We start from the raw sequence: 5,947 nt of genomic DNA on the forward strand, positions 1-5,947 counted from the left end.
CGTAAGAGAATGAAAACAGTATTACAATATTTACATTGTCATATACAAACGAAATCAAGGGAACACTTAACTTACAACTTCAACCACTCACGTACAAAATGCTGCTTACATCGGACGTGGTACAGTGGGTTCGAACATGTGGTCCGTTTATGACCAAGTCCACCGCAGCGAGTGCATTTCCTGAGTCGTGTGGTACACTTGTGTCTGAATCGCTTACGTAGTGTGGGTGGTCTACCTGGAGGACGACGTACACTGGGGCACATAATAGGAATACCTGTAATTTCGGCTGGACAGTCCACTTTACGCAAAACTGGATATATAGCTTCTCTGTAAGCACCCTTCTAGTATTTGGATGTGTAATACGATGAGCATAGATCGTACAATGACTTACCTCTCAAGCAAGTAGCACGGGTTACGAGAACACACGGCATATGATTCAGTTGGAACTCACGACAAGTGCACGTGTTTTCGGAGAAGTCTACGATGTTCGTGTCGTTAGATATTCAACTTATGTTAAGTTATCTGTCAAGCCATGCGCTCGCAACCTAGTACCTACTTCGAACGTTGTCCGTAACTCATTCTCCATCGTTGGTGATAGTACGGTACTGCATGCAGTTGCACTAGCTCGACGTTCATAAAATCACTTCTGTATAGTATGCCGAATGTGTTCCACGAAGCACGTTATCGGTAACGAACGGGCATGTCTCAACATTGAGTTCAAAGATTCTGCATTGTTGTTGGTCAAAATGTTGTATCGTTGGCCAACAAATAGTGCCCATGACCAAAATGGGAAACCTGCTCGCTCCAAGTACCCTACGCTCTTGCACTTACCCTACGAAACTGTCTCATAAGTCTTTCAAACTCTTCGGTCCAGTAAGTTCTTGCGGCTCTTTTGAATAGAAATATTGAACTTACGCTGTTGTACCACTGGATTAAATTCTTTTCCATATGTCAGACACAACACCCATGGTGAGCCCGAGGAAATAGGTGGGCAATGGTGTTTTCAATACTATTTTTCCTGTCGGAAACAAACACCAATTCGTCCGAGTCACCTATAAGATCTTTCAAATTTGATAAAAACCACATCCACGATCTATTTGTTTCGGCATCAATGATCCCCCACGCTAACAGATAAATCTATTTGTTGGCTTCTTGGGCAATTGCCAGTAGAAGGGTACCTTTGTATGGACCTTTCAAGTGACTGTCGTCAACACAAATAACAGGCCTCAGGTAGTGCGCGTAACCCTGAATGCTTGCACCGAAAGCTAGGAAAAAGTAGCGAAACCTGTTACGAGAATCTACTTCGATGTGTGTTACTATCCCTGAGTTACTCTCTCCTAGGACGTGACAGTAGGAAGAAAGTTTTTGAAAACTATCACCCGGTGTACCATGTAGCATATGTAAAGCAGCGACCTCCCCCCTATGTGCTTGATGGTAACTAATTTTCACACCAAACTTACGTTCCATGTCACGTGCAATAGCGGTAGGATCATACGATCCGTACGTATTATCAAATGTTCCCATAATTTGCTCGATAATTACGGAACTAGTGGCATGTCGATGTGCATTACGACGATAATCTATGGAACACGTGTGCACACTGTTGAATTTGCGGATCATGAAGATGGCAGACTGCTTGACACTCGAAGCACGTAACTTCCACTTGCAATTATCGTTCGCGCATACAACGGCTAACATTTTTAGGCTTGACATGCTAACCTGAAATTGAAACTTGTCTCGCAAAGCAAGTAGATGAATTCTCGAGTACAACCCTTTCTTGGTAAAAAATATTTGCCTTTCGGTAAGATCCGACGTATTCACAGTGGAAATCCAGTCGCATGTATCCGGACTTTTGGAATGTGATAATAGTTCTTCGTCAACGTCAGCAATATTACCAGTATTTGTACCATGTAAGGGGTCGTCGTACATCTCATCTAATGGTGCAGTCCCAACATCGAAAATTGGAGTATCGGCTGCATTATTGTTTGGGACACTGCGCCGATGATTGAGCTCGTCGCCCTGTACGATTTGGTGATCTTCCGCTGCGTCGAACAATTGTTGACTGTAATTTGTATCCCTCTCCATTTCAACACTTGGCAGGCCAATTTCCTAAGTCGTAACGCAGAGGGCAGTTTCTTTATAAACTGATATGTACCAATTTACGTCTTCATCTTCGAGTATTTCGGCCAGCGGTATATTCATATTTGAAACTTTGAAGTTCAATTCCATTTTTGTGCGGGGATCGAGAACACCAAGTTTGTTGTTCAACCGTAACAATAGCCCCGGTATGTAATACTGCTCGACACTAAAATAGAAGTGGTTTTGTCCCCAGTACACTTCCATTCGTCATTCCCGTGAACAAACTTTCCCCCATGCGGCACGATGAATCTCAAATTATTGTCCATACCTGAAATGTTGGGATTTCAACGATAAGAATTATGCGCAATCAATATGTCGATTATATAATAGCATGGAAGTGGCACGTTCGAATATTTAAACCTATGCAATAGTACAAGGTCAAATGAAGGGTGTCAAGAATTTTCAGCTGTCCAATTCGACAGTTTAGTTATCTATCCCGACAGTTTATAAATGTCGAGTTCGACAGTTAAAATGTCGATCTCGACAATTTTGAAATGTTGAGTTCGACAATTCAACTGTCGGAACTGTCGAGAAGCTTCAAATGTATTTGGTAGTATTAATGATTATGATCATTTCTTAATTACAACAACTACAACATCACAACCTATTTCCAAAAATAAATGACTGAATGTTTCATTAAATATAGAATACTTCACATTTTCCTAAATATTTTTGGTATGTTTTTCCTTCAAAAATATTAAAAAAAAAAAGAACATGATGATTAATAATAGTGATTATCATGTTGTTTTTAACATTTTAAAAAGAGTAAACTATTACATAAAAATATAAACAATTCGTAATAACTGACCTTTCAAAATAGATGAAAAAGATGGATGAAGTAATGTCTTCTTGATCAAGAAGAAAATGGATGAAAAAAATGAATGAAATAAGAGTTTTGTTTAACAAGAAATTTGTTTTTTATGTTAACAGGGTTTTTTAGGATTTTATATTCATTTTTTATTAACTAAATTCGTATTTTACAATATATTATTCATAGATTCAATGATTATAATATACAAATTAAACAATCAAATCACAACATTAATTGTTTTTAAAAACAATTATGAAGGAGCATTAAATGCTCCAAAAAAGGTCAAATTAAGGGTAATTTGGACATTTCACAACAAGAAAGTGACATTTTTGTACAAATTATGTGTACATCAAAGTTTTTTGTGCATTTTCAAAAAAAAAACATTTTTGTGAATTCTCCTTGTTAAAAATACGGATCTTTTTCTTGGACTTTCTTCTTATTGTTAAAAGTGCTTTTACGCTTTCATCACATTATTGGCAACTTATTTGAAATGAAAACTGGCAACATGGAGTCACTGCAGAGATCAGTATCAAACCGTAGGCTATTTGACGTAATCGGCCGAGACCATCCTACAAATGGCTATGGCCAGGAAAGTAAAAAGAGCTGGCAGCATTTAAAGGAGAAGATCCGCCTCCGCCGTAGTGGCCTCCATCCTAATTCCGTTTGGACGTTCACCATGCACATTCCCACCTCCGACGTCCCCATTGGAATCGGATGATGACGTCCCACGCCTCGACACTCCGACTCTGGCGAGTCGGCTCCGCCAGATATTTCAGCAGTGCGGCAGTGCCGGATGTGGACACGGAATTGATGTCGAATCGAGGAAGCAGAGGCCCAAGTTTGCAGAGAAATGCGAGCCATCAGCCATGCAATGGATAGAAATAGAGCACACAAATTCTTTGGCAATGAGGAGATCAAGGGGTCTAGATGAACATGACTTTGATAATTCTAATCAAACGCCCAACTCTACTAAACGCAAAGAGGGCGAAAGATAAAATGAAGAAAAGGATGTGGACGATGACAATGGAAACAGTGAAGGGAAGAGAAGTCGTGAGGATATCTTTGATGGGCCTTCTGGCCATGATGGAGGAGGATAAGGACAATGACGACCGTGGGGCGATGGCGAAGAGTACTGCAATTGTTGCCTAAGCATCTTTTGATATGATCCAGGAGTCGAGCCCGACGAAAGCAAGTGCGAGATGAGACCCCTTGATAGTCGATGGCGAACCAATGACGCGATCAAGGGCAAAGCAAGTGAAACAAGCGATGGGATTGCTCGTTCAAGAAACCATTGATGGAACCATATTCGAGACTCAAAATGGAGCAACTTTCATGTTCGGATCAAAGGCTGAATCAACTTGGATCAATTTATTATCAAGCGACGAAATCGGAGGCTAAAAATAAGCCTATGCGACCGCATAGGCTAAAACACCATGCGATCGCATAGGTGCTTATCAAAACTCAAAGGAGCCAACCGGATTGAACCATGCGACCGCATGAAAATACACTATACGGTCGCATAGATCATTTTTTTTTGGCGAATTTCCTAATTTTGGAAATTTTTCATATTTTGTTAGTTTTTTATTCTTTTCCATATTTTGGGAATTATGATCGACTTTTGCACGATTTTTACCTAGTTTTTAGGTTTAGTAAAAATAGGAGTTTCCATTCAATTGTTAAAAACTTTTGACATATTTGATATTGAATTAAAAAGTGAGGCATATTGTCTTCTTTTCATCGTTCTTCATTGAACAACTTGAACTTATCAGGTGGCGTTCAAACAACCGGATTTAATTCTTGGATTGCGTGATCAAGGGGTCTTTCAAGCGTCGTTCTTGTTGGATTTTTTTGTTCGACTTTCTTTTGAGTTAATCCTAAACTCTTGGATTAATTTGGCTTTCTTGGGTTCGTCAATCTCATTGTGGGTTTCGTAGTCAACGTTGCTACGAGGTTCGCATCAGTTGGTATCAGAGCTTTGACTCCAAATTAATTGAAGATTATATCTTTTCTTTATTTGTTTGAGTCGTTAATTTTGTTTTCTTAGTTCTTCTTTCTTGTTTTTCTTTTTATCATTTCGTTGAGTTTTTGGTAGTTTAATCATCTTCTTTCATCAAGGAGTAAAAAATAAAAAATAAATAAATAAATTTGATATTATTATTATTTGATTTTGTTTTTCTACCAACAACACTTCCTACATTGTGTTTGATTTTATGATATTCAATTGCTTTCGATTTTTTTTAATCTTCTATTGAGTCTATTCAAATATTCTTGTTAAAACATTAATCTATTCCATTTATTCAAGTCCTTTGTGTCTCATGGTCTTCGATTAATATTCGGTTTGTTTGAATTTCTGGTAAAACAATTGATTTAGTTCACTTGGTTCTTTGAAGTGCTTGGAGGGAGACTTTGAGTGGTAAAAGGCCGAGTGGTGAGTTCAATAGAGGGAAAAAGCCATAGTGAGTGTTTTCCGAATGAAATCTTTGTGAGGCATAAAAAAATTGTGTGATATGATGTCGGAAAGAGAAGGTTCCAACTCAAGCTGAAACGGTAATGAAAACAATGCTTCGGAGGACATGATACGAAGGTTTGAACGGGTACTTGGTGATGTTAGGGAGAAGGTGGATAGGCAAGGGGAATGGATGGTGCAAATAGGTACTACAATTGCTAATCTTAGCCAGGGACAAGCGGAGATGTTTAATGCTAGGGGCCGGGGTAGGCGTGAATCTAGGAGAGGAAGGCGAGATGAGTATCGTAGTGATGAGGATGATTTTGATGAAAATGACATTGATATGGGTCGAGCGAGGCATAGGGACAATAGGATGGAAAGACGGGGTAGAAATAACTTGGGAGATGAAGTAGATGGAAATTTGGAAAGTATTAAAATGAATATTCCGCAATTTAAGGGGAGAAGTGACCCGAAAGCATATTTAGATTGGGAAAGAAAGGTTGAGATGATTTTGTGTGCTATAATTATTCGGAGGAGAAAAAGGTAAAATT

The sequence above is a fragment of the Olea europaea genome, unplaced genomic scaffold (genome assembly GCF_002742605.1).
Source record: "Olea europaea var. sylvestris unplaced genomic scaffold, O_europaea_v1 scaffold2650, whole genome shotgun sequence".
NCBI lineage: Eukaryota > Viridiplantae > Streptophyta > Magnoliopsida > Lamiales > Oleaceae > Olea > Olea europaea.